The following is a 25,930-nucleotide window of genomic DNA, read 5'->3' as shown; positions in this document are numbered from 1 at the left end:
ACCCGAAGAAACTCAGAGCCCCAGAAAGCTGGAGCCCGGATGTGGGCAGGCGGCGCATGCTCCAGGAATATATCTCATTTGCCCCTGTTTACAGCCCTAAGGAAGAATATAAGGATGAGGCCAGAGGAAGCAGAAAAGTGTTCTGCTGCCTGACTTCCGGCCTTGCTTTGGGGTGCCTAGGATATGAATTTGCAATTTCCTTTTGCCTTTTATATCTCCTCCCCACAGTTACCCCAGGTTGTGAGTTTCCCGGGGTGGGGGACAAGCTGGTCTTATTCACCCTTCCATTCCCGGTAGAGCACATGGCACTACCAGGCTCTTACCAGCTCCTCCATGAAGAATAGTAGCTTCATGAAGAAACTCCAGGGGTTTCTGACAAGCCCTTTAGGTCCTATGGATCATAGTTTTGTTTCTTTTCAATTTTTAAGATTTATTTTTATTATTTTCTGTGTATGTATGTATTGCCTGCATGTATGTACAGGTACCACATGCTTGCCTGTGCCTGCCTGTATGTATACACACCACGTGCATGTTTGGTGCCTGGAAAGGCCAGAAGAGGTTGTCAGATCTCCTGGAACTGGAATAACAGTCATGTGGTGCCATATGGGTGCTGGGAATCAAACCTGGGTTCTCTGAAAGAGCAACAAGTGCTTCTAACTGCCAATCTATCTCTCCAGTCTGCCCTACCTTTTTTTTTTTTTTCCGAGGCAGGGTCTCGGGTAGGATTCTCTGAATCCACAGTGGAGAGAGAGCTGGTCCCTGCAAGTTGTCCTTTGACTTCCAAACATATGTGGCACTCACACATATAACACACACACACACATACGCACACACACTAACTTTAAAAATTAAAAAGTTTTGCTGGGCAGTGGTGGCGCACGCCTTTAATCCCAGCACTCAGGAGGTGGAGGCAGGCCTCGAACTCACAGCTTGGTCTAAAAGAGCTAGTTCCAGGACTACTAAGAAACCCTGTCTTGAAAAACCAAAATAAGTAAATAAATAAAAATAAAGTAAAAAATGAAAGTCTCATTTTGCCTTACTGTTTCAGTCCGTGGGCCATTGGCCAATGGAGGCATATCATGGGTTACACGGAGCAGCAGAACTGCTCGTTTCGCGGTCAGCAGGAAGAAGAGAGAAAAGAGAAGGAGGAGTCCTTGGTGGTCATGTCTCCCAGCAGCCTACAGACCTCCTACCAAAACCCACCTAATTAGGGTCTCCCCAGTTCTCCGCAGTGATATGCTTGGGACCCAGCTAGTGCCATGTGGAGGTTTGGCGGTCACTCAAGAAGAAAACCCCAGATACCAGTGAAAGGCCTCAGGGAGTAAAGACAGTGGCAGCCAAGTCCTACCTGAGTTCGATCCCCAGGATCAACATAATAGGAGAGAATCAACATCTTTTGGCCCCTAGCCCCCACCCACAGACAGACAGACAGAGACAAGCAAGCAGACACACACACACACACACACACACACACACACACGGCGACAACGACAATCTTTTTTCTTGAAGAATAAAACCATGAGGTCCAAGAGATGACTCAACATGTGAAGGTGCTTGCTCCATTGACCTGATCCTTTTAGTTCAGTCCCTGGAACTGACACAAAGATGGGAAGAGAAAATTGACTTCTTAAAGGTGTCCTCCGACAGCTATAGATGTGTGCACACATGCACAGACAAACATAGCAACCAGGAGAGAGGCAATGGTTCCCTCTCTTAAGAGGAAAAGCTGTGATTTTTTTTTTTTTTTTTTTTTTTGAGAAAGTTTCTTGGGCTGAGCATGGTGGCTCACACCTTCGATCCCAGCACTCCGGAGGCAAAGGTAAGCAGATCTCCGTGAGTTTGAGGCCGTTCTGATCTACAGACAGATTTCCAGGGCACCCAGGGCCACGCGGAGAAACCCTGTCTTGAAAAAACAAACAGACAAACAAACAAAAACAAAAAAAGAAGAACTAGAAGAAAGGAAGGTCAGAGGAACCATGGGAAGTAGCTTGAACTGAAATGTACAGTTCCCAGGACCGCCACATGAGGGAAATGGTGAGTAGAGTCCTGGTGGACTCTGGCTCAGCCATTGTCACCTGCTGAGGACCCAGATGGCAGAGCTGGGGTTTCCGGGGCTTCCCAGTCCTAGAACAGGTGGGCGCTGGCCAGGATGCCTTAGGAAGAGTCTCCGTGATGTGCTATGCCTGGTCTGGATTCTCACAGGCCCTCCTTGTGTATTCCCCCTAGATTTGGGAGAGGAGACAGCAGGGCAGAGGAGCAGAATGGAGGGCATTCGTCTCTTTCAGTTTGTGATTTATCTTTCAAACTTGATATCATGGTCACTTCTCTGGTAGGGAAGAATATCGAACGTCCCAGTGTTTTCTGTTACAGAGTCTCAGCAGAAAAAGTCTTTGGTCTCCAGATGGTCAACACGGTCTCTCACGCCTTTCTTCAGGGGTATCATCCACTGCTATTATTTAAACATATGCTTAAATGCGGAGTTTATTTGCCTGTCTGTGCAAGACATGGCTTTCTTCTGTTTCCCCAGATGACTATCCAGGCCTTCCACCCATTTGATGAAAGACCTATTTTTTTCTCTATTTCCCATCTTTTTTTTTTTTTTTTTGGTTTTTTCGAGACAGGGTTTCCCTGTGGCTTTGGAGCCTGTCCTGGAACTAGCTCTTGTACACCAGGCTGGTCTCGAACTCACAGAGATCCACCTGCCTCTGCCTCCCGAGTGCTGGGATTACAGGCATGCGCCACCACCGCCCGGCTCTATTTCCCATCTTTGCTTTTTTGAGACAGATAGCTCAGGCTACCCTCCAACTCTTGATCCTTTCCTCTCGGCCTCTCAAGTGCTGGGATTACAGGCCTCACCCACCATGCCCAGCACACACCCTGAACCCCCCTAGTTTATCTGAAGCACTGTTTTCACAGAATTTCCCAGTGTGACTGGGCCTGTTCCTTTCATTTAGTTATTGTACAAATTTATGTAGAGAGTCATAATTCAATATATGTAAACAGTGTGCAATGATCAAATCAGGGTGGTTAACATTTCCCTCTCCATTAAACATTAAAAACATTTTGTTAACAGACACTAATTGTATTTATTTATGTTGGACAGTGTGCTAGCTCAGCACATGAGGACAATGTGTCCTGAGCAAGTTAAAGTAATTAACATTTCCATCTTCTTATCATTACTTCGTGTTTGGAGACCTTGTTTCTCTCTTCTAGGGGTTCATAAAGTACTTAATTTCTTTGTGAACTGTAGTCATCAGTGGGCCCAGTTCTGGGCCCCATTTTGCTCCAGGGATGTCTAGTCCTGAATTCCTGCCATACTGTGTCAGCAACATGGACTTTATAACATTTTTAAACTTAATCTTATTTTTAAAATTCTCCATACTTATTCTTGTATTTGTACTTAAGAGCCAACTCACCTCAATCTTCTGGAAACATACATAGAAGGGCCCGGAATTATACACGAAATGTACATTTGTGTATTTCTTTAGAAAGGAAGTTCAAAGTTTTCAACAATGGACAAGGAGACCATGATGCCAAAGGCAGCTCCTGACTTCCAGGACCCTGTGACAGAGGGCAGAGAGGAAGCATGGCTCCCCTCAAGTACCTAACCTCACAGCTCTGCATTCACTGTCTTTCCCCTCCATCATTGTTCCAGATACTTCCCTGACCCTCACATTGCCTACTTTAATCTAATTCCCTTGCTTGCTCCGGAACAGGCAGCCTACCACACAGGCTCTAGTTCTAGGCCTAGATTAGATGGTAACAACATTATCATTAATACACAAATAAAATCATGAAGCTTGGTTGACAACCTGAGGGACTCAGCTTTGGACTTTTTATATTGCTGGCCTCAGTTTACCATGTGGAGAAGGTATGAAAGAAGATGAGGGAGATCTTTTTTTTTTTTTTTTTTTGGATTTTTCGAGACAGGGTTTCTCCATAGTTTTTGGTTCCTGTCCTGGAACTAGCTCTTGTAGACAGAGATCCGCCTGCCCTCTGCCTCCCAAGTGCTGGGATTAAAGGCGTGTGCCACCACCGCCCGGCTGAGGGAGATCCTTTATCTGAGTTATTTCCCTGGTTCTTTCTACCATCCCACTCATCATTCACATTTTGTAAAATTAAGAACCTTCCTGCAGTAGCCGGGCACACACCTTTAATCCCAGCACTTGGGAGGCATAGGCAGGAAGTAGGAGGATCTCTGCATTCAAGGCTACAGAGTGAGTTCCGGGACAGCTAGGGGTGCACAGAGAAACCCAAAACAATGACAACAAAATAACCCTTCCAGCCTGATGGCAGAGATGACTGGTCCTAAACTCACTAAAGCACAGGGAGTTGGGAGCAGGCAGGACCCTGGAAGATGTATTCTCAGGTCCTAATCTGCCCACCCACCTCAAGTTCATTCAGGTGGGTGCCAAGCCCAGTGCGATGGCTATTCTTGGTTATCAACTTGGCTACACCTGGAATTAACTGAAACCCAAGTAGCTGGGTACACCTGGGAGGGATTTTTTTTTTTTTTTTTTTTTTTTTTTTTTTTTTTTTTTTTAGTTTTTTGAGACAGGGTTTCTCTGTAGCTTTGGAGCCTGTCCTGGCACTAGCTCTTGTAGACCAGGCTGGCCTCGAACTCACAGAGATCCGCCTGCCTCTGCCTCCCGAGTGCTGGGATTAAAGGCGTGCGCCACCACCGCCCGGCGATTTTTTTTTTCTTAATTAAATCATGTGAGGTGGGAAGACCCATTTTTAACCTGGATCTTTTGGGATGGGAAGATCCGCCGTTGCTGGCAGCCTATGTAAAGGACACAGACGAAAGAAGCTTCGCTCTCACGTATTGGCTTTGTGGGAGCCTAGGCTGTTTGGATGCTCACCTTACTAGACCTGGAAGGAGGTGGGAGATCCTTGGACTTCCCACAGGGCAGGGAACCTTGACTGCTCTTCAGGCTGCTGAGGGAGGGGGAGTTGATTGGGAGAGGGGGAGGGAAATGGGAGGCGGTGGCGGGGAGGAGGCAGAAATCTATAATAAATAAATAAATAGATAGATAGAAGCTTAGCTCTCTTTGCCTGCTTGCCTTCACTCTTGCTAGCAAGTCAGTTCTTCACTGGCACTAGGGTCTACTTCCTTCAGGACTTGGTACATACCGCAAACTAGCTGAGACTGAACAGCTACAGGATTCTTGAACTTTCTGTTGGTAAACTGTCATTGTTGGACTAGTTGGACCACAGCCTGTAAGCCATTCTAATAAATCCCCCCTCTCTCTTTCTCTCTCTGTCTCTGTCTCTCTCTCTCTCTGTCTCTCTGTCTGTCTCTCTCTATATATATATATAATGTAATATGTGCATGTAATGTATAACACACACACACACACACACATATATATATATATATATATATATAGAGAGAGAGAGAGAGAGAGAGAGAGTGAGAGAGAGAGAGAGAGGGGGAGAGAGAGAGATACTTTGGGTTTGAGACCTCCTGGTGTCAGGACTGGCCAGTACAGTTTTAGGGTTTCTTCTTAACAGAAACCATCAAGAAAGCTCCTCATGATTCTGGAAACAAAAAAATAACTCCAGATATTGTGAAAAATCTCAGGACAAAACCATCCAGATTGAAAACCACTGTCACAGGTTGGGAGGGAGTTAACAGGGGTCACTAGGACTGACACTCTAGTTCCTTCCCCTAAGTCCAAAAGGGACATTGGAAAGTCCTTTAAAAAAAATCAAAAAGACTTATTTTTACTCCTGTGTGTGCATATGTGTGCTGGTGCCTGCAGATGCCAGAAGAGGGCATCAGACTCCTTGGAGCTGGAGTTACAGGTGGTTGCCAGTTGTCTGATGTGAGTGTTGGGAACTCTACTCTGATCCCCTTCAAGAGCAGAGGGCTCTCTTAACTGCTGGCCTCTCTCTCTAGCCCCAGAAGGTCTTTCACAGCAGGCGCTTGAGTAAGTCCTTTCTCCTCTAACCTTTTCTTTTCTTTTCTTTTCTTTTCTCTTCTTTCTCCTGGTCTTTAAAATGTTTGTAAATTGCTTAGCCTTGTTGCTCACCATCTGAAGTTCCTGGATCTGGTTCAGAGTAGATGGGGGCACCTGGGAAGTACCCTCAAAGACAATGAAGGATGAGAAGGAACAGATGGTGTAGAGGTGTGGACAGGCAGAGGACAAGAGGGAGCATCTTAGAGACAGGGAACTATTTGAGCGTCCCCAGCCCCTGCTTCTTAGGGGTTCACCCCTTCTAGGCCTACTCAGCATGGATAGACCTAGAAGGTCCAGATCCCAAGGCCCCGCCCACCACAAGACCACGCCCACAGGGCCCCGCCCCGTTAGCTAATCCCTCCCACCAGCCCGAGGCCCCGCCCCTGACAGGGCCCTCTTCGCCTCCCGCCAGCCGTGGCTCTGGCTTTGCACCCGGCGGCGACTGAGAACTGTGGCGGCTGCGGAGCCAGCAGCGCAGGCGGGCGGAGCGGAGCTGTCCGGCCCGGTGGCGGGCGATGCCCCCGTGAGTCTCTGTCGCTGCCCGTCCCCGCCCCGCGTCCCTACCCCTTCGGAGTCCGCGCCCGCCAGGGGCCGGGCCGCGCCTACCGCCGGGTCCGCGGGGCGGGGTCCCGGGGCAGCACCTGCCTCGCCTTGCGGAGCTACTCAGCCAGCGGAGCCCAGCTCCCGGCGTGGACCCCGGCCCCACCTCGGGGTAAGTCAGCAGGCCTTGCGTGCCTGCGAGTGGGCGTGGGGAGGGGGCTGCGGTCAAGGGACCACGCCGGGGGAGGGGGTTCCGGCCGGCCGCCGAGCGCTACGTAGGGATGTGTGCCAGGTCTGGGGGGCGGGGGCCCGCGTTGCGCACAGCCTGAGATGGTTGTGGGGCGGGGGCTGAGCCTGGAAAATGGGGTAAGAACCCCAGAATCTGGAGTACTTTGCTGACGTTCAGGGCTCACCTGGGGCCCTAGTCTTCAACAGCATTGCTTCGCATGGCATTTTTGGAAAGTGCTTAAAATCCCTCCTGGAAAGGCAGCTTGCCTTTCTCCCTCCTGCCTGTACCCTGGCTGGGAAGCGGCCACTTTTTCCTCCCAACGTGACACCATTGTACCCAGAGAAAACACCCCCCTCCTCAGGAAGGAGCGAGGTGGTGCTCACGTAGCCTCAGGATGGAAAGAGGGGGCTTCTGGGAAGCTGGGGAAAAGTGATCAGGGGCAGGACGGGTTGCCCAGGGCTTCAGGGAAGCTTAGCAAGACCCTTCATGGGCCATTCTGGCATCATCTCGTTTGTTTGGGAGGATAGGTCCCCTTGGCTGGCCTCCTGACTGCCTGGAACCCAGGCCCCTGTCACCTTTGGACAGCCCAGTCTGAGGGAGTGGATCTCCTTCTAGTGCCACAGAAACTCATGAATGGTCCATAGCCCTTGAAGTCCTGGGCTGAGGTGGGAAATTCTATACCTAAAGCCGGAGAAACAAGGGGCTCTAGCTGGCAGTGCTACCACGGGCCTTCAGGGCTTGGGCCTGGGGGAATGGCTGTGTCCAACTCTGTCTCTAAAGGTGAGGTCTATGAGTTCTCTGCTGGTGACCATTTCACACTTGGCTTTGGGGCCAGAATGGTGGAGAGAGGGTCTTTCACCAAGGGGTTAACAAACCATCTCCACAGTTGCTGCCAGCCACCAATTAGTCCATAATCACAATCACGCAGCTGGCAACTGTCCATATAGTCAAGCGAGGAGGGTAGCCGAATGGGACATTCTCTGGACAAGGGCCTGCTGGAGGGGTCCGTGCAACTTCCTAGAGTTCTACAGACATCTGGCCGTTTACAAGGGGTAAAGCCCAGAGCTGATTAAACTTGTCTTCACACCCAGGCTCTGATACTTCCTGGCTTTGTGATATTAAAGAAATCACTTGCCTTCTCAGGGCCTCTTCCAGCAAAACAGACCTGTATTTTAGGAGGAGTAAATACAGTGGTAGTCTGAGCGTCTTATCCCCGTGTCTATCCTCATCAGCTACACTGAGCTACACACAGCACTGTGCCCAGTACTTGCTGGGGCAGGCATGCTGGAGCCAGGAGCTGAGGACTCAGCAGGGACCTGATTCCCGTCCTCCAGGGGATGTGGTCGCTATCACTGTCTTAACTGTTCTCTCTCCCTCCTTGCCACTTCTAGTCTCTGGACATTGATTGGATTTTACTCTTTGGAGCCCAGGCCTGATGCTGCTGGCTCTCTGGGCCCCTCCTCTCCCTGAGCAAATGCTGAGCTCTGTGTGGGGGGCTGTCAGGGGTCTGGGTGATGTCTGTCCATAGTTGCAGAAGTGGCTGGCCCTTTAAGGAGTGAAGAAAACAATTATCAGGCTGGGCATTGCATCAGCTGGAGCCTGGAGGGTCCCAGGGGAGGGGGAGGGAGGCTGGTGATTGATTTCATTAGTGCCATGTGAGAACTCTCACCTGAGTCTGCCCCACTCCCCAGCTGAAGCTCCCCCCGCCCAGGAAACAGCCACCCCAGGGCTCTCTGGCCCTAGGAACCCTGCTTTGGAAGGCTTCTCTGTGTCCCTCAGTCTTGTCACGAGCCCAGGCTCAGGGGGTGTAGCAAAGTGCCTCGCACAGAGCCTTTTTGCTGACTATGGCAGCAGCTCTTCCCCCTCGCATTCTGCTGACTTGGGGCGCAGAGTGCATCTCCAACAACATTTTGCTGATAATGGGGGTGCCTCCCCCATTTGTGTTTGGCTGACATGGGGTGTTTCTTTCACAGTGGGTACAGATGACTGGGCCACCGGCCTCTTTTCACGGCAGGTCTGTGTTGCACATAAATGTCCGTAACCGCACACAGGAGCTCTGTAGGCTGGGATGTGCTCCGTGGGTGAGATGCGTTTGTTGTGGCCGATGAGTCACAGGGGTGTGGGGTCACTGGCAGAGAGGAGACAAGGTGCTTGGGCATTAGACAGAGCGAGGTTCGTGTCCTCCACCTGTGACGACTACACGTATCCATCTTGACTCCCTGGCCTTTATTGGCTCTGGAAGGCAAGAGTGATTGCCAGGCTTTGGTGGTACCTGCCTGTATTCCTTGCACTTGGGAAGGCAGATGCAGTAGGACTGTTGCAAGCCTAGTCTACATAGCAAGTTGCTGGCCAGTCAGAACTACAGAATGAGACCTTATTTCAAAAACCCAAGTCCAAACCAGGTGTGCTTTGTAACCAGACTGGCCCACCTGCCTAGATGGTACTGCTGGATTAAGTGTGTTACTAAGATATGCAGTCAGCCCAGGACAGGTGGGGACCTTCTCTGTTTGATGATTCTCATCCCTTGCAAGTGTGGACTCTTCACTCCTGGAGCTCAAGATAGCTGAATAAGACCCAAATATGGTAGTACACCCCATGATCCCATCAAGTAGATCAGGAGCTCAAGGCTCACCTGAGCTAGCTAGCAAGTTTGAGGCCAGCCTGGGCTACATGAAACCCTGCCTCAAAAACAAAACCCACCAACAAACAAAAAACTCCAAAATACCAATCAAGGCCATTGCACAAGAACCAAGAAAGGGACGGAGTGGGAGAAGGGAGTGAGGGTCCTCTTGCCTCTGTTGCAGGATGGCACATCTGTCACTCAGTACCACTGGTACAGCAAGCTCTGGGAACCACGGAGGCCCTCTCTAGTAGGGTCGTGGTCTAGAGCATATATGACGTGTGTTGAAAGTAAGGGTTCATGGGCCTATCCCTGCAGGTTGCTCCCCTACCTTCTGGGGTTCAGGAAGGGCTTCCAGAGAGGGTGGCTTCTTAGTGAGGCATGGGGGGTGCCACGTAGGCAAGGAGGCAAAGAAGCAAGGATGAACAGGGAGGAAACAGTGTTTGGGGCTTCCGGTGGTGTGGGAACATCCTGGTGATGTAGTGGAGCGTGTGTGGCAGGCTAGGGGACAGCCAAGCTCCACAACCCTGGGTTAGCAGTGTACTAGAGATGTGGAGGCTTATTTTGAAGCCAGTGGCAACCCCTAAAGGGTTTTAAGGAGTAGAGGCAGGGCCAGAGTTCCAGGTATGCCTGTGGGCCACAAGGGAACCTCTGTGTGAGTGACCTTTTGCCCTCTCTTAGCCCTTCCCTTAAGTATCAGCAGAGAGGGTACCCAGGGAGCCCTTGTTTATGTGACTCTTCCCAGGAGGGAGGCAGTCCTAGTGTCTTCAGATCCCTCTCAGTGGGCTGAGCCACATCTCAGCCTTGTTGACTGAGCTCAGCCCTTGGGGCCAGGTTTTCCCAGCCTCTAGGGAGCCAGGGGGCAAGGTGTGGTCGAGCTTTGATGCTTGTCCGTTCTGTGTTCAAATCCTAACTCAGCAGTTCACAAGCAGAACATGCCTGTGTCTAAACTTGACTGTTGCCAGCTATGAAATGGGAAGCAGAAAGTGAAATTCTAGCTGGGAATTGTAAGGCCCTATGCCACGTGGCATTTTTACTACCTCATGTGAGGGCTAGCCTGGGAAGTTGGCTCGAGGTAGGGACAGAACCCTGTGCTTAGTGGGACTCCATGCTTTAATTTTCTGTCGCCACTGTCTGGAAAGAATTGTTTTGAACAAGGGCCTGGGCTTTCATTTAGCGCTGGTCTTTTCATATTATCTAGTTCATAATCCAGAGAGAGGGGACAGCCTTGAAAATAGCTCCTGTGTTGGGGGCTGGAGAGATGGCTCAGTGGTTAAGAGCATTGCCTGCTCTTCCAAAGGTCATGAGTTCAATTTCCAGCAACCACATGGTGGCTCACAACCATCTGTAATGAGATTTAGTGCCCTCTTCTGGCCTGCAGACACACACAGACAGAATATTGTATACATAATAAATAAATAAGAAAAAGAAAAGAAAATAGCTCTTGTGGGGAGGACATCGAAGGTGGGGAGGGCGACTATCTGTTCAAAGGTGGGTGGGATGTTAGTCACAGTGAGGCTTACATAGCATTTACCCTACGGTTCTTCTGCTAAGCACTTTACACACTCATTTTCACCAACGAGGGGAAGATGATCATCATCTCCATAGTACGGATGAGGGAACTGAGGTTATTTGACCACAGTCCCACAGTCGTCCAGAGAGAGACCTGAGATTCAAAGACAGGGTGACTGGTAGCAAGACAGCACCATGGCTTGGGAAGTCTTCACTTAGGTGAGGGACTGCCTGAGCTGAGCCTGGCAGAACTTGGCATTCATTCATTCATTAGTTCACTCACTCACTCACTCACTCACTCACTCACTCACTCACTCACGGGATCTTCCTGTGTAGCTCTGGCTTGCCTGGTTGCTACTTCAAACTTGTGGCAATTCTCCGGTTGCAGCTCCTTAAGCACCAGAATTATAGACATGCACTGTCTTGCTTGGAAGGGAGAGCTTGGCTCTGCCCAGAGGGAAGAAGGGGTACAGGGGAAGCTTTCATCTGAGCACAGTCTAAGCCTAGGGTATGCTCCTTGGCTGGGAGAGGGAGACTCAAGGCCAGATGCCTTCGGGGTCTGAAAGAAGATACACTTTTGGCTTCATGATTCTGACTGTCCAAGCCCAGAATCTCTGGCCACCCTGCCGCCAGGTCCTGCTGTTGCCATGGCTCCTCAGAGATAAACTGACCCCTCTTATCCCTATACCACTACCCCCTTGCCCGCCCTCCCCAGGTCATCTTTCTATTCTGAATTTAATTAGCTCTTCTGGGTTCAGTACCTGTAGGTCTTATGCTTCTTTAGACACAGCCTTAGGATCAAACCCAGGTCCCCAGCTCCACCCACCTGCACCTGCTCTGCTTCCAGGGTCCCTGGCTTGTCTCTGTCACCGTCACCATCACCCACCCACTTGCTCAAGCTGGAAGCTGGAAATTCTCCTGGACACCTCCCTGTCTTCGCCCCCACAGCCTACAGCCAAGCCTAGCGAGCCTTGTTCTCCAGCGTTCCTCTCTTGGGTCAGGTCTGTGGCCCTTCTTCCTACCCACACCCCTGGCTAGGACACTACTCTCTGTCAGTCTAGATTCCCACGGCGACCTCCTAGCTGGACTCCTTACAACTCTCATGCCTGCCCCGCTTGCTATCGTCTTGTAGATGTAACCAGCACAGCCTTCTAAAGATAAATGTTTGATTGTGTCATTTCCCTGCTTAAAACTTCCAGGACTTCTTAGAATAAAATCCAGATTTACTGACGCAGTCTCCAAGGCCCCGTGCGATCTGGTCCTCACCTCCTTACTTACATCATCTTGTACATTCTTCCCTACCCTCCACCACAGGACATTTACACATGTTGTCCCGGATGTACACCCCGCCCCTGGGGACCCTGCTGACTCCTGGTCCTAGACACCAACCCAAGTGTCAGTTGAGCAGAGAAGTCTAAAAGCCAAGATCTAAATACTCCACTTCCATAGGACCGTCTCCTCTGCCTCTTCCTCCTCCTGTGTGTCTCCCTGTGTGTGGTGTGGTTCACGCACACGTGGGTACGGGTATACCTATCCATGAGCACAATGTCTTCCTCTATCTGTTCCTTTCCTTATTGCCTTGAGATACGGTCTCTCACTGAACCGGAAGCTCATGGTCTTGGCTCTAGGCTGGCTGGCCAGTAAGATTCTCCCATTTCTGTCCCTCAATCCTGAATTTAAAGCACAAACACAGTCTTACCTGACTTTCGACATGGGTGCTGGGATTCAGACTCATGTCTTCATGATCGCACAGGGACCATTTAGGCCAAATCCCATCCCCAGGACCTTGCACTTCTTCATGATGCTTGGCACCCTTTACTTTCTTCCCATTGTCTTGCTTTATTGACCTGAGCATTCGGTGGATCTGGAACCCGTGTTGCCCAGCCCTAGCACTTAGTAGGTGCACAGTGAGTTTGCCAATGCATAAAAGAGCAGCTACCTCATCCTGCAGCGTCCTTAGTGGCCTCTCTGTCGCCAAGCCTGCATTTTCAGTCTTTTCTTCATACATCCCCAGAGCGATCTTTCCAAAACATAGAACTGACCCTGTCACCCCCTGCTACTTAAAATACTTCAATAGCTCCCCATAGCTGACAGGAAACGGCCTCAGCTTCTTGCATGGTATTCAAAGCTCTTTATGATCTGCACCTAACTCCCTGTGCATCCCCACCTCTCCGCTTCCGCAGCACACTTTGAACACCTGGCAGCTCTTCTAGCAGGCCAGGCTGTTTTGTGCCTCTGTGTACCTACGCTTGCTGTTCCCTCTGTTTGCAGTGCCTCGCCCACCCCAGCCTGTCTCTAGAGAATGTCTCTCACTCCTTCAAACCATCTCAGCCACCTACCATCACTGGGAAGCTTGTATAGGACCCTTGGCCCATCCAGTACGGTTAGCCCACCCCGCCCCTGCCATATCAGTGCCAACTCTACATCTCTACCTTGGGGTGCTCATCTTTATATCTCCAGCCCCCAGCTCCTGCTTTACTTAGGAAAATCCAAGCATACCAGCTTCAGAAATAGAGGTGTGTTAGGAGGAAGGTTTGTTACAGGGAACAAGGCTGGGGGTGGGGCTAGCCTAGGGAGCTGGGACCTGGAAGGCTAGAGAATTTGAATCTTTATTCTCTGCACCCTGCTGGCAGCCTTTGCTTATCTGTCCCCTCTGAAGGGATTCTGGGATTGTGACCCTGGATTCCAGCCACGTTCAGAACTAGCACCTAGGACTTGGTGGATCTAAACCCAAATTCCCAGGTGAAGATCTGATTGACTCTGAGGGAGTCAGGTGCCACCCTGGGCCGCACACCCATAACCCACAGTGAGGGATCACAAAGCCAGACATGAACATGGCCACTGGAACCTACCTCAGGTGTGTGTGTGTGTGTGAGTGTGTGTGTGTGTAAGTGTGAGTGTGTCAGTGTCGTTATTAGCCGGACAAGTGCTTCAGAAAGACATCTGCTCAGTATTTAAGGTGCCAGGTAGAGCAGGCAGGTGGGCAGAGTGCCAGCCCTCCGTGCAGACAGCACCTGCAGAAAGGGGGCCTGGAACTGTGACTTAAAGGGGACTCTTCCCAGGGTAATACTGGCCAGAGCAGGCACTGAAGACCGTGTCACATGTCGTTAAGGTCCCAAGGAGAGACAGGATGGGATGATGACTTTCTCCACGTTTCTTTAGAAGGCCTGCACAGCCAGTGCTACATTCCACCATACCTCTCTCCAGTGCCAGGGATTAATTCCAGGGCCTTGCACGTGTTACACAAGCGCTCACCCTCAATCTTAGAATTTTTGAGACACCATCTCACCATTTAGCCCAAGTTGGCTTCACACTTGCATTCCCCCGCCACTGCTTCTTGAGTGCTAGACCACCACTCCGACCAGATTATCTTCCCTCTCACTCCTCCTTAAAGGCTGAAGTCATAGTGGTGGTGCATGCCTTAGTCCCAGCACTCAGGAGACAGAGGCAGGTGGGTCTCTGAGTTCGAGGCCAGCCTGGTCTACAGAGTGAGTTCCAGGACGGCAGACCACACAAAGAAACCCTGTTTAAAAAAAAAAAAAAAAGAATTCATTTCCTTTTCTCAGCAAAGAACCATCACACACCTGTCTCACCAGCCAGCCATTCCTGACCTGTGCCTGTCTCACCAGCCAGCCATTCCTGACCTGTGCCTGTCTCACCAGCCAGCCATTCCTGACCTGTGCCTGTCTCACCAGCCAGCCATTCCTGACCTGTGCCTATCTTACCAGCCAGCCATTCCTGACCTGTGCCTATCTACCAGCCATTCCTGACCTGTACCTATCTTACCAGCCATTCCTGACCTGTGCCTGTCTCACCAGCCAGCCATTCCTGACCTGTGCCTATCTTACCAGCCAGCCATTCCTGACCTGTGCCTATCTACCAGCCATTCCTGACCTGTGCCTGTCTCACCAGCCAGCCATTCCTGACCTGTGCCTATCTTACCAGCCATTCCTGACCTGTGCCTATCTACCAGCCATTCCTGACCTGTGCCTGTCTCACCAGCCAGCCATTCCTGACCTGTGTTGATTCTCTTCGTCTTGCTTCCCTAATAATAAGCCCTTCTGGACACTTACTCTGTACCAGGCACCAGACACATGCTTCCATTTAATCCTTGCATCTTGATAAAGATGTGATATTATTTTGCCCATTTTAAAGACATGGAAACTGAGATTCAGAGAGGTGGTGTTGATAACCCAGAGACATACAACAGTGTGACTCTGGAATAAAACTCTTCTTATTGGCTATTCACCTGCCTGTTTGCTCTTTGGGGTTGTGAGAGCCTTCTAAGCATATGCCAGGTAGCCATCTTTCTGCCTTCCCCACTGTCCAACCCAGCATCGCCCAGAGTGAGGGCTCCTGACGCTAGGACACATGTCATCTGTGTGGAAGTCAAATCTCCTCCTCGTGGAGCTGCCTTGTAGAGCTGTGTGACTAGGCAGACCTCTTAACCTCTCTGGGCCTTTTCTCTTTTTTAAAATGAAGATTATAATCCCTGCCGTAAGTTTCATATTAGATGGAGGACTATAGTGACGAATTGTAAATAGGAAACAAACCCTGAGAAATTTCTCTTTAAAAATATATATTTGGGGCTGGAGAGATGGCTCAGAGGTTAAGAGCATTGCCTGCTCTTCCCAAGGCCCTGAGTTCAATTCCCAGCAACCACATGGTGGCTCACAACCATGAGGACTGGTACCCTCTTCTGACCTGCAGCCATACACACAGACAGACTATTGTATACATAATAAATAAATAAAAAAGAGACTTTAAAAAAAACAAAAAAATTCCAAAAAAAAGAAAAAAAATAGAAGTGATATTGACTTTCTGTTTATAGTAGCAACAAAATTTCTATTTAAAATAGTTCACTTAAATTTTGAAAGTGTCAATTAAAGCCGGGTGGTGGTGGAGCACCCCCTTTAATCCCAGCACTCGTGAGGCAGAGCCTGGCAGATTCCTGTTAGTTCGAGGCCAGCCTGGTTTACAAAGCAAGTTCCAGGACAGGCTCCAAAACTACACAGAGAAACCCTGTATCAAACAACAAAACCAAAAAAGAAAAGTGTCACTTTAAAGAAAACAATGTACAGGAGACTGTGATTGGCAGAAGTCATTGATGTGGTTCACTGACGTGTGGACAATGCAAAATCATGGCGGTGGGATGTTAGAGATCTTTGCCCACCTGGTCTTGAAGTTGCCTCTTCCACCCACTTATCTAAAAAATGAAGTTTCTCCCTGCTATATTGGCCTACTCTCCTCTGCTTATTCTGTGTTCAGGCTCTCCCCTTTTTCCTCCCCTTCTCCCCCTCCTCCCTTTCTTTCTTTTTGGTGGTGCTGGGGTCAAACACAGGGCCTCACACCTGCTTCCTCACTCAGCCACCAGGCTTGGGCTGTTCTTTGTTTTGTTTTTCTTTGCTTTGAGACTCTTACAAACAGGAGAATTTGTGTGTGATCCCCACAGCCTGTTTGAGAGGGGTTGAGATGTCTGGATGGAGGCAGGAGATGCTCTCACTCTAGGCTAGGACTTGAGGTGTAGTGTGGAGGATGGGAGCTCAGACCTATAGTCCTCCTGTCTCCACACACAACAGACTTTGAGCTCCCTAGGAGCCTGGAGCCCCAGGCGGCAGCAAGGCTTTGGGAGTTGTGGGTAAGAGAAGCAGTCCTTGGAGCTCTGTGTCCTAGAGCTTGGAGCCCTAGAACAACAGAACTAAGAGGCTTTGGACTCTCCAGGGTTCCCATTTCCCGACTCTCTCCTCTACCCAGCTCTTTGTGCCTCTGTTTGTCCCTGAGGCCTGGACAGCAGCTACCAGAAAGCCTCAGAGACCAGATTTCTCCACAGGGCTCAAGTCCAGAGCAGACGGTAGAAAGGAAGGAGTCAGATTCATAGCAGGTACACATTGCCCTGGGAACCAGGAAAGTGGGAGCCTGGGCAGACTGTGGGTGTCTGCTGTGTGTCCATGGTGAGAGAGGATCACTGTCAAGGCATGTCTTGTGTGTGTGTGGGGGGGGGGCACACACACTTGTGTGTGCGTGCATATGCAACTGCATGTGTTAATACAGTATGTCTGCAGCTCACTGACCCTCATGTGATGTGTCTCGGGTTGTCTTAAGGAGTTTTCAAGAAGCATTTGAGTTTGTGGTGTGTGTATGTGTGTGTGTGTGTGTGTGGTGGGAAGATGTATGTGGGTCTGTGGTCATTGGATCTCTATAATGTGTGTTTGCATGTTTGTGTGCATGCTCGCACTGCATGCCTGAGTGCCCTGTTCAGGTAGCTTGTGTGCTGGGTGTGGTTGTGCTTGATGTCTTTGTGGCCTTCTTTGTGCAGTGTGTCTCCAGTTCTGGGTGAAGATTTATCACTGGACTGGAAGAGACCTGGGCATGCAGGAACAGATGCCACTCCCGTCTGTCCAGGTCAGCTGAAGCTGTGCTGGATATTAGAGAAGGTCCCCCGGGTGGGCAGTGGGCACAGCGGTGGCGCCTTCCGGCTTGGTGCAGGGCTAGTAATTGGAGCCCCTTCCCTTCATGAAATATTGATCAGCCTGGAAGGCAGCCCTGACCAGGGGAGGGGCTGGCAGGCGTGAGTGCCGGCCGCTGTCCTTGGTGCTGCTGATGCTGCCTGGCTGAGTCTTGGTGCTCAAGGGAGAGCTAGCCAGGGCAAGGCTCTGAGCCTAACACCATCTGAGCCTGAGGCTCCCACTCTCAAGATGAGTTTAACTGTCCCTGCCACAGCACCCTGCAAGTTTCCTCACCCCATCTATGAAGGGGGAGTAGGGGAAGCAGGTGGGTGTCTTACTGAGATTCATATTTCAGGGTTTGCATGTTTGCCTGTGGTCCTCATAGAACTGTCTGGAGTGCCCCTGCTCACTCTCACAGGAGACCCAGTGGATAATAAATGATGTTCTTATCTACTGTAAGACCGATCCAACGACCTATTTCCCTGTATCTCTGCTCTGCCTGGGAGTTCTGTAGCCATGTGGTGTGCTTTACATGTGTTTGGGGTACAGTAATTGTTCTTCCTGTGTTGGTCTGGGCCGGACTGTTTGGAAGTCCCATGGCATTTAGAATCATACTGAAGCCCAGGCCTTCTACCAGGGTATCCAGACCCTTCTCTGCCAATATAAATTCTACCTTTCCTACTTGATATGGTGGTATCCAACTGTAATCCCAGAGAGTCAGATAGGAGGGCTGTGAGTAGTTTGAGGCCAGCCTGGTCTGCATAGCAAGATCCTATCCATTCAGTTACTCCATCAGTTAGTGTTTCTTTTTGTCCATTGACTTCTCCTGCTTCTAAGGAAGACGTCTCTGTGGTCCACAGTGAGGTGGTATGGGAATGTCTACCTATATTCTTATGACATCTTCTCTGAATTCTACTTTTTTAAAATTTTGAGTCAAGGATTCACAGCCACATGTGGTGGCGCACGCCTTTATCCCAGCCCTTGGGAGGCAGAGGCAGGCAGATCTCTTGAGTTCTAGGCCACTCCTGATTTACAGGGCAAGTTACAGGACAGTCGGAGCTACATAGAGAAACCCTGTCTCAAAACAAAACAAAGAACAAGAAAATAACAAAAAGAGACAAGGGCTCTGAAGCCCAGGCTAATCTTGACCTCATGGAGTTCCTCAAGCCTCAGGCTCCCAAACGTTGGAGTTACAGGCCTAACCACCATGTCCAGCTTCACCCACTTGGAACTGCCCATTCTCCCACCTGTAGGTCCCTTTCTCCTGCCTGTCACTCTTGCCCTGTGCCCACCTAAACTATACTCTCCTCTGAGCATCCCACTTCCTTTCCATGTCTCTTCCTCTCTGGGAAGAACACACCCATTCCTGCCCACTCCTATGGGTCTCCCGAGCTCAGTGGATCTGCTTCCTGCCCAGCGTCTCCACCCATAAACTGCAGGGTTGACTTAGACTCCTTGACTATTGGGTGCTCGTTTTCTGCTTTGGCCGGGTTTTTCTTTAGGGACCCCTCGGGATCTGTCGATGGCACCTCACATTCCTATCCTCTCCATTAATTGCTTGGATTCTGCCTATTCCCTTCTCCCAAATTTGTCTCCTCACCCTTTGTAGAGACTCCTGAATCCCATCCCATCCCTTCCCTCTTTCTCCATGCAGGGCAACCGTGAAGCCCTTCCAGCCTGCCCAGAGCAGCTGTCCCCTCCATGCAGGCAACCATGCAACCCTTCCAGCCTGCCCAGAGCAGCCATCCTCCCATCAGCTTGTTTCTGGTCTGCACACAGTGCCAGATTGATCTCTGGAAAGCACTGTGCCTAAATCTTGTTAGACTTCACTCCTGCAGGATTAAAGACAGACTTCCTAGCTCCACAGTCAGGGACCCTCATTGACAGCTTGTAACTTCTCTTCCCGGTCCCCTCTTCCCCAGCTGCACTCACCTTCTGCTCCCCTGTCAGACTCTGCTATTGAGCCTCTGAACATGCCTGTTCTGTAGACCTTCCTAGTGGTTCCCACTGCTTTCTGTCCCCACACTCCCACCTGTCCTCTGTGGCCTCTGTCCCCACACCTGTCCTCTGCTCGGCTCTGCTTCATACTTCTTTTGGTGCCCCAACTCCTATGGCATTCTTTCTCTTTACAGAACACCCAGAGTGTTTCCCTTGGCATCTCGGGTCCATGAGTGGACCACAGGCCAGCAGCAAAGGCATCATCTGGTAGCTGGTGGGAAGACAAAACCCAGAATCCCAGGCTCCACCTGTGAGCCCTAGTGTGAGGATTTGTGCTCACGTCTGAGTTTGAAGAGCACTGGTTGACGTGTTCACTGTGTACCCTGCTTGTATTGGTGCATGGCCTTTCACCAGGATATGGGGGATAATCTCAGATTTATCTTTAGCATCATCAGGTGATGGCTGCCGTGTTGGCCAGATTCCACAGTCTATGGTGGAGGAGTGGATAGTGGAGATGGCCAAGAAGATTGTGTGCCCTTCCCACCTCTCAGGCCCCAGAGCGCCGACTGTAACTCCAACTGCAGAAAGTGCTCTGGAAACCCAAGGAGGAATCAATTAATCAATAGAAATCAGTCGTCAAGCATGTAGTAGAGTTTGTCCGTGCTCACAGAGCACACACGGGTGCTAATGTCTGTTATTTTAGCATATGTTTTGGAAAGGAAAATATTTATTGTTTTTTTCTTTATTATAACATTAATACCGTTTCTAAAGTAGTAGCTTTAGAAAACACAATATGTTACATGAAGAAAATAAAACTGACTCATGGTTCCTCTCTATCAGTGTTCATTTAGTACTTTTGGTTACCATTCATCCTTTCAATAAATATTTACAGAGCCCTGCTATGTTGCCAGATCCATGCCAGGTATCAGGGATTTAGGGTGAATAACAGTTCCCGTCTTTAAGCAGCACACAGCCTGGGCTGGGTGTGGGAGACAGGCACCACACACGTTACAGATGGCAGTATGTTCATGTCCCAGGGATGCTGGGGCACAGTATCACAAATGAGGTGTCTCAGAGCCGTCTGGATCTGTTCTCCCACAGCTCTGGAGATGGGAAGTTTGAAATCAAGGTGTCTGAAAGGGTTGCTTCCTGTGCAGACTGGGAGAGGCCGCCTGTCCTATGCCACTCCCCTGCTTCTGATGGCTACTGGAAGTCCTTGGTGATCCTTGGCAGTCCTCAGCTTGTTGGTGCTCCAGGCTGGACTCGCAAACCGTTTTCTCTTTTGCTCTGTTCAGTGCTGTCTTTCTGTCGGGAAACCAGTTGGAGTAGGGACAACCTCCACCTCCCACCACTTTCAGGAAGACTTTAATCACATTTGCAAAGGTCACATTTTCAATCAAGGCCGCAGTTGAGGTACAAGGACTTTAACCCGTAACACTCAAGGACAATACAGAGTTCTGGAGGAGCAAGAGAGGGGGCTTTCTTTGCCTGGGAAAATGGCTAGGAAATGATCTTCAGAGGGGGACTGAGAGGAATTGGAAGCAGGTAGACAAGGGAGGAGGGGTGGACAAGCTTGGCGGTAGGAGCAAGCCATAGAAGAATGTTCCAGGTAGACAGGAGACACAGTGGAAAGGGGTGGCAGGTGTCATGCAGAGGGGTGGGTTTCGTCCTGGGTGAAGACAGTCTTTTCTGGTGACTGACCATCCTGGAGGCTGTGTTACTCTAAGTCACTGGTTCTGGGGGAATACATAGCCATGTCCCCAGGAGTCCCTGACTGGGAGAAGGCACATGTTACCCTGGAGTACAGCAGGAGATGGGCCTTGCGTTCCACAAGCTTTCTCTGCACAGGAGACAGGGCTCCTCCTGCCCTGTGTCTGCTGGACCTGTGCGTATGCTGAGCCCTGAGACAGAGGCAGGGCTATGACCGCAACACCTGCATTACTGTGAGGGCTGTGATTAGGGCTGTGACTGAGACTGTGTCCAGGGCCCTGGTGGCACACTCTGAGGCCAGAGCCACAGATGATAGGGGAAAATAGCTCTCTCAGGAACATATTTCCAATGCTCTCCTCTCATCAGGGACTATTCAGAGCTTGGTGCCTTCCCTCATAGGACCCAGGCTAACTGGATCTCAGCTCATTCCCTTACAACACCCTCAGAGGGTTGTTCCTTTTCTGCATGTGATGGCAGAGGGCCTACCCTACCCAAAGCTGCCTGCAACCACCTCTCCTGGGCTGGGTGGGCCCAGCCTGGGTGGAGGAGAAGTGGGTCAGCTGGTAGCCATGGTGACAGCAGCTGCTCCCTGCCAGCTTTCCCATCTCTTCACCACAAACCTCACCGGATGAGCTTCTTTGTCCAGTCCAGCAGAGATGGGAGCCAGGAAGATGGGACTGGGGGCTGGAGTGTGGGAGTGTGTATGTGTTCCAGCTCAAACAAGGGCCTGCCCCAAACTGGTGTGTGAGCCCCAGCCTAGGGAGCCAGGCTCAGGGTAAGACTCCTGTGAACACAAGTGCTTGTGTCTTTAAAATGTGGGTAGCAGCTTTGTGGGTCTGTGTAATGTGATCACATTTGAAATTATGTGTTCTCTCTCTCTCTGTCTCTCTCTCTCTGTCTCTCTCTCTCTGTCTCTCTCTCTCTCTGTGTGTGTGTGTGTGTGTGTGTGTGTGTGTGTGTGTGTGTGTTGGGGGGTATTGTCTGGAAAGATAAGAGGTCTCCACATGAGGAGAGTAGGTGAGGCAGCATGATCCCCACACTGGCAGCCTGTGCTTTCTTGGCCTAGCCTGCCTCCCCGCCGCATACCAACCCCTGCCACCTTCCCATGTCTCCCTAAGTCATGGAAGGAGGGGCTAGACCTAAGGGCCTTTCCCAGGGTTTGAGGCGGGTTCTCAGGTGCCAGAGCCAGCATCCAGCAAGGCTCTCATCCTACCCCACAAACCTAGAGTGGTGGTGGGTAATCTTATTAACCCAGGGGCCTCCCCCTGAGCGGGAGGCACATGGTGAGTAGGAGCTAACACCTGGACAAGTGTTTACCACGTCCCGGGCACCATCACTCACAGTAAGTAGGTAATTGCCCTTCTGAGCAGTGAGCACGCACTGATCTTGTTTTGTAATCTTTTATCTAACACTCCTAAAGCACATGTGGTCATCCCACTTTAGGGAAGAGGAGCCGTGTGCTAGGGAGTGGGGGTGGAAGCCCTCTAACTCTGCTCAAGAGTGGCAGGCAGGCCTGGGTGTCACACTGCCCAGCCCCTGAGTATATGCCCCTCTGCGCATCTGACCCATCTGATCATAGGCAGCTGGGAAAGCTGGGTAGGTCCAGGTGGCCATCAGATTTGTGTGCATGTGTGCGTGCTTTTTGTTTTTCAGGACAGGGTTTCTTTGTGTAGCCCTGGCCATCCTGGAACTTACTCTGTAGACCAGGCTGGTCTCAAACTCGCAGAGATTCGCCTGCCCCTTGCCTTCTGAGTGCTGGGATGAAAGGTGTGCGCCACCACCACCCAGTGCCATCAGACTCTTCTTAGAGACTCTGAGGGACTTTCTCAGAGTTAATGCCTCCCACCCTGACTGCCAGGTAGTGGTTCTCAACCCGTGGGTCATGACCCCTTTCACAGGGGTCTCTGAAGACCGTAGGAAAACACAGATATCTACATTACAATTTATAACAGTAGCAAATTTACAGTTATGAAGTAGCAATAAGAATAATATTATGATTGGGGGTCACTGCAACATGAGGAACCATATTAAAAGGCTGCAACATGAGGAAGGTTGAGAAATGCTGGCCTGGGGGGGCGTACACAGGGAGCAGACAGAGGAAGAGAGGATGGGGCCCAGGGCTCTTGAGCATCCTGGCCTAGGTGAGCCCATGTATTAGAGAATGTTGTTTGCTTTTCTTTAATATAGGTATAGTGGCACGTGCCTGTTATACCGCACTTTGGAGGTCGAGGCAGGAGAATCAGGAGTTCAAGAAGATTGCCCTTAGCTGTATAATGATCTGGTGGTGGTCAGCCTGGGCTACTTGAGACCCTGTCTCTAAGCTTCTTCTTTTTTGTTTTTTCTCCTCCTGGGACTGGGGATGGACTCCAGGGTCTGCCCCCACACACTAGGTATGCTGGCATACACTCCTGAGCTACACATCCCCATCCTTTAAAAAAAAATCTTAAAGCTGCTGGGCTTCAGCAGTTTGACCCTGAAGTACCTAAAGGAAGATTAGGGGACCAGGACTTTTAAAGGAGAGAATGGCAGTACCCATACACCTTTGGCCCCAGCCCTCAGGAACAGAGGCAGGCAGAGCTCAGAGTTCAAGGCCTTGAAAAACAGAAACAAGATCTGAAAATTGGAAGGACTTTTTTAGTGTTCCACAACCATCTCCAAAATCTGTGTTTTCTTCCAGCAGCTGCTAGAATTCCCTGGAGACAGAGGCCTTAACTCGATTTCTTTTGTGGTCAACTCTTTCCTTGCAGACCCTGCCATCACATTTCCTCCTCCTGGAAGCCTGCCCTGATTGCCTTTACTGTCTCTGCAGAAGTGGAGATTTGTGCAAATGCCCTAGGGGCGTGCTGCTGAGAGGGCACAGCCCCCTGTGATGCGGAACCCCACACCCAGGTTCATCAGTTCGGTGAGCTTACCTTTCCTTCCAGACGAGAGGGAGGGCGGGCGCTCGTGACTGGTGATGGGAAGTCAGGATTGAGGAGACGTGGGTGCATCTCTTTTCCATCCCAGGCCTTGGTCTCCGCTGCTGCAGTTAAAGGTGAGAGCAGGGAGGACACGCCAGTGTGGAGGTGCAGGAGCACCGTCGAAGGGCTTCTGAGGGCTCTCTGGCCTCTGGAAACAAGGTAGACTCGTGGTGTCTGCTGTAGGCAGATGGTGAAGAAGGGTGGAGGAACTTCAGTCACTTGCTGTCCCTTGTGCCTCACAGTGCAGGCACCCCGGGGTGAGGTCCTTGTAAAAGTGGGCCGCTGCGTTCATCTTGGGCTTTTAGGTGCTTCATTGACTGCCAAGGAAAACTTCTGGCTTGTCAGTCACATAGTCAAAGGGGCAGAAGGCCGCCGGGGCCTTGCAGTGCCTTGAGACCTGCTCCAGGAATTGTAGTGTCCCTACGGGTAGCAAGACCTCAGGAAGAGGCTCCCCTCTGAGGGCAGAAAGGGAAACAGCAGGCCCATTCCTGGGTGTCTCCCCAGGATACCTGGGAACCATTTCCTCTGCTTCTGTGTAGTGGGTGGGAGCACTCACTCCGTGAGGCTCCGTCATTGGAGGGCATCACAAGAGGGCCCCGGCCTTGATGTGTTGTGAACTGGGCAGGGAAAGAGTCCAGCTCAAGCAAGGGAATGTGATGTGATGTGACCTTCATGGAAAGGACATTATGTCGTTCATCCGGCAATCATCTGGGCCATCAGCATATGGCATGCTGTGTTCAGGGTTCTCTTAGGCCTCACTAGATCTCTGCCGCCTCCCCTTCCACGTCCCTGTGATCTGAGGGCTCAGGGGGTTGCTTTGCAATGAACTTCCTTCCTCTGGGGCCCAGTGTGATTGATCCCTGGCTTTCCTGCAGAGAAGACTTAGAGACAGGCATTGTTGTTATCCCCTGCCACCATCCTTCCTTGTTTTGAGACAGGGTCCAACATAACCAGGCTGGCTCTGAACTCATTATTTAACCAAGGATGACCTTGAACTTCTGTCCCACTGTCTCTACCCAAGTGCTGAGATCACAGGTCTGCCAGCTAGACAAGCTCTCTGCCGGCTGAGTTATATCCTCAGCCCAAGAATCCCAGTTCTGAGGCTTCCACTGACGCAGACAGTCTCAGTCTCGGGTCCCTTGACAAAAGGACTTTTTCAGAGCACCTAGTGTGACCTCTTCTGTGTGACACAAAGATGAGGAAACCAGGACCCAGAAAAGAACACGGGAGGAATCAGCTTCTGTGCGGAGTCACGCTCTGATGCCCAACCCTCCCGGATTTCTGTGCCCTGGTGCTTTAGGTCTGGCTCCTCCTACCTTCATGGGGAGTGGCCTGCAGATGGGGTCACCCCAGCCTTCATCAGCTCTTCTGGTGTGTGCTTGAAGGTGAGAGCATGGTTCTGTATGGTACAAAGTCCCGGATGCCAGTCCGCTTGTCGGTCTGTTTATTATTCATGAGGAAACATGAACTCCGAGGTTGGCAGAGTCTGGAATTTTGTCCCTTCTCACCCCTCAAGTGTCCTGGAGGCTCACCAGGGAGCTGTGTGCTTTTAAACTCTAGTCTAGTATTTATGTCCCTTAAATGCTCGCACAGCCTTGGGGAACTTGGGCCACAAAGGGTTTTCTCATAGAACCCAGAGATTCAGGGTGGCGCCTGCCCTGGAGGGTGGGCCCTGGCTTTGGATGAGATCTGCACTGAGGGGCAGGGGCTACTGAGCATGTAGGCCTCTTTGTAGACGCAGGAGATTTGGGTTCGAATCCAGGCCTTGTCACTTCCTAGGAGAGTGGGACAAGGAGACCTCTGATTCTCTGAGACTCTGTTTGCAGCTGCCCTGAAGAGATAATGAAGCGCCTCTCCGAACTACCATAGTGGGCAGATTAGACTCACGCTGCGGCAGATTCACAACACCAGATAAGCCCTGTCCCGTCTCGCGCCAGAAGACTGACTGTACAGATACCCCCAAACCCTCACACACTGGCACAAGAACTGGAAACTAAACAGAAGAGATCGTC

The 25,930-nt window shown here is 50.7% G+C and overlaps 1 protein-coding gene across 7 annotated transcripts in view; it reads left to right on the top strand.

Annotated features, from left to right (window-relative positions):
- Positions 1-6,382: 6,382 nt before the first annotated feature.
- Rims3 (regulating synaptic membrane exocytosis 3) overlaps positions 6,383-25,930 on the top strand; it is a 40,782-nt gene continuing 21,234 nt past the window's right edge. The window contains exons 1-3 of one of the 7 annotated variants that reach the window (XM_041651864.1): positions 6,383-6,675; positions 23,706-23,860; positions 23,965-24,077. The gene's annotated coding sequence lies outside the window, so the exon portion shown is untranslated. Of the gene's footprint in view, positions 6,676-16,799; positions 16,816-21,596; positions 21,734-23,705; positions 23,861-23,964; positions 24,078-25,930 lie in introns of those variants that run through there. The other 6 variants (XM_041651862.1, XM_041651866.1, XM_041651867.1 and 3 more) reach the window with 6 other exon arrangements.

This window comes from Microtus oregoni, unplaced genomic scaffold (assembly GCF_018167655.1).
Source record: "Microtus oregoni isolate MIOR12 unplaced genomic scaffold, Mior012 000005F_ref0000423, whole genome shotgun sequence".
NCBI lineage: Eukaryota > Metazoa > Chordata > Mammalia > Rodentia > Cricetidae > Microtus > Microtus oregoni.
The sequence above is the reverse complement of the archived record's forward strand: the minus strand, read 5'-3'. Positions and strand labels throughout refer to the sequence as shown.